This window comes from Capsicum annuum, chromosome 7 (genome assembly GCF_002878395.1).
Source record: "Capsicum annuum cultivar UCD-10X-F1 chromosome 7, UCD10Xv1.1, whole genome shotgun sequence".
NCBI classification, from domain to species: domain Eukaryota; kingdom Viridiplantae; phylum Streptophyta; class Magnoliopsida; order Solanales; family Solanaceae; genus Capsicum; species Capsicum annuum.
The window spans coordinates 96,863,328-96,867,030 of NC_061117.1; positions in this window are offsets into that span (position 1 = coordinate 96,863,328).

The following is a 3,703-nucleotide window of genomic DNA, read 5'->3' on the forward strand; positions in this document are numbered from 1 at the left end:
AACAAGTTTATTGTACGAACAAATAATATACAGGTACGATGGTGGTTAAAAAGAAAAATACAAAATTCAGCTACAACGAAGGAAATTCGGAGATTAGTATTGAATATATTAAATTTTACATTTACAATTGAAGTAATTGAGACTAACAAGAATGTTATTGCAGATTACATATCAAGACAAAGCTACCCAAACTGATATTACAGAAGAAGATACTTGAGAAGAAATACTCAAAACCCTAACTATGCTTTCAATGAAAGTGGATAGTATGAGAAATGAGATAGAAAAGCTAAAGACTGATGAATTTAAACTGAAGTCTGAATCTATGACTCAGATAACTTAGTAATGTGCAGAGAAATGTCGATCGGAAGACAGTAAAATTCCAGAGATGAAAAGAAATGTTGGGACACTCCAAAAAACCCATAACATTTATCAATCTACTTCTGCAGGTACAAGCAAAGGAGTTAGAAGGAACCCAAATATGAACATGAACAAAATATTTGACAAGCCATTTATACCAAAAACACCAAAAGACGCTTTGTTTATACCCCCACAAACTACTAAATATTTAGATAGCGTAAACCAAGACAAGAAAGCTTATAACCACATAACCAGATCATATATTGAAAACATCCATAAGATACAAACCTACTTAAACCTCAGACCCAGAGCTACAAGCATTCAAGAACTAAATTCTGATTATATAACCCAAAAACTACAAGGATACAATAAGTTAATAGCATTACCAAAAACTAACCCAAATCTAGTTAAAACCTATTTCAGTTATGGACTACTCAATACTGTATATACCCAAGACGGAAGTGAATTATCTGCTATACCAAAAATGTATAAGGAAATTACCACTTACAAAAAGATAATCAAGGGCAACCTATTTTTTGTAAAGTTCTATACGGCACCAGCAGAGATATTGTATGATGAAATTAAACCAGTTATACAAGTTGTGAAGAAAAGAATGATCCGAGATATGATCATACCCGAAGATATTCAACAGCAAGTTGAAAGACCCAAAATAGATATACCAGATTTTTATGCGAATAAAAGAATTATTGGAATATCCAAAATTATCCAAGAATTAGCAAATAACTACCTAAATGAAAATCCAATATAGAGTTATTATTCAAGAGACCAACTAATGATTTATTCAAATTAAAGAGAGTTAAGAAAAACAGATATGGAGGAAGTGCAAAGATGGATTATGACACTACTTAATCCAGAGAAATGACTAACTACCAGAGCAATTAAGGAAAAAATTATTTCAGATGAATTATTGACCAGATACTTAAATTAATAGGGCATAAATATCCAGACCATCTATGTTCGAGATATAACAGAGAATTTAACATTATTCTAGAAGTTTAACTAGAATAAAAGAAGATAAGGACGCTAGCTGGAAGATATACGACAAAAGATATAAAGCAACACAGACCGATGGAGAAATAAAGACAAGGAGACAAAGCAATAAAGTTATGAAAATGACATATGAATTAGTAAGATAATTTTGTGACATGTGAATTATTAGAGTACGTAAATTATTATGTAACATTATCTAGCATTTACTAGCCTTTTTGACTTTTTTGGCAAAAGTCCCATTATTAGTTTTGTTTTTTTTGTAGAATAGCTTTAGGACTTTTTCTTGTAAAGATATTTAAGTCATTTCTACTTTTGTAAAGATAACAAGTGTAAAGTAGGAATATTCTAGAATAGTATACGTGTTTTCTCTTTTTAGGTTATAAATAGCAGAAGCATTTGCTAAGTTAAGGAAAGACTTTCTACATGGAAAGCAAGCCTTCTTGTACACAATAAAATTTTCTCTCACATAATCAATAAAGATATTCAGTTTTATACTAAGCTATGGATGAACAAAGCACAAATTTATCAAATTTACCAGAACAGGTATTTTTATTTATCATTATGAATAGTTAAATTCATAAATTCCTGACAATCATAAGTATAATAAAATAAGCTCATGTTAGTTAATTTATAGTAGAATTATTCGTAGAATAGCATGTTAATAAGTTTATTAGCAAAGTGGAAAAGGAGAAAAATTTTTAGACCTATGTCATCCTAAAGGTGAAACCGGTGAGGCAAAGAATCCGTGATAGGGGAGTAACCAGAGTAGAGGCGTTGTTTAGGGAAAAAAGTATCCAGATTACCATGCTAATAGTCACCGAAGAACATGCTATTTAAGAATAATCTAGTATATAGTGATCTAAGATGATCATATTTTGTTATGTATATGATTGGAGAGAATATTTTGAAAAATAGCATTATATGAAAAATGAATAATTATTTACCTGATGAAATGATGGATGAATTTAAGATACTTGTTTCATATGTACTTAAGGATATAGAGATAGTAGATATTAAAAAAATTATATGGAAAAAGGTATTTGATATTGAAGATGAAAATTGGATAGAAGATGAATTAGAATGAATACACTTAAATACAGATATTATACAAATTAAAAATGTTAGAATATATTAAAAGATTTAGAGAAAAACAAAGTTGGCTATCTGAAGAAACTAATTATAGGAATCAGCTTGAAAGAGAAAAAAGACAATTAGAAGAAAGATTACCTAGAATAAAATTAACCTTAGAAAAAGGAGATACAAATGAGAGTTTATATAATACTATACATGAACAACAAATGTTAATGGATCACATAGATAACATAGAATTACATATCAAATATAGCACAATTAGAATAAGTTATTACACAAAAATTTATAAAATTACAACTACTATAGGATAAATTGATAAACTACGAATACTTAGAATATTGGAGAAAAGATATGGAGCAAATAAAATTAATACAAACACTTATGAAAAAGAATCTACTTGACTACATAATAATCAGAAATATGGAGAATATAGTATACCTTAAAAATAATATAGAAGAACTAATAATAAGTTATCCGCACTATCCACACCCCCCTACAATTCACCTGCATCGAGAAAAGCATGTCGCTTCTTGTTAGGGTCTTTGATGTCCATCTAACGTTGTTATACACTCCCTCCGTTATGACACTTTTCTATTCAGTCTTTCCGAAATGAATGAGGAATCTTCTATTCAGTCTTTTCGCAATGCATGATATATTTTCTCATGTAGCAAATATTTAATGACACTATCAATATTTTACTCTCTTATTAGATTTCACTTATTCACTAAGAGGTCGAGAAAGGTGTATTCTTCTATTTAAGAATTCATTTATTATAATAGTAGTTTTGAAACATTGTAAAGTCTTTCATGTTTGATAAAAGAAAACAGTCACGCAAAAAAACCTTGTTCGTATTCACAGATAGGGGTGGGCATTCGGTTTTTGGTTTGGTATTTTCAAAGTTCAGGTTCGGTAATTTGATAATCGGTATTTGAACTTAGATACCACATGCAATACTTATAAACATTGGTTCGATAATTTGGTAATCAGTAAATTAAACTTCGGTTTGGTATGGTATTTGGTAATACCATATTAAAGTTGGAGATGTACAAATGTACGTTAAAACTTCAAAGAGTATATTTAATAGAAACCCTATTTAGTATTCTTTTTGTTGGTTTTTACGAATATATTACCAAGGTTCAAGAGATTCTTTGGGATGACTAATACTATTGTCTATTGGGTTGATTAGACATCACGTATTATATATATATATATATATATATATATATATATATATATATATATA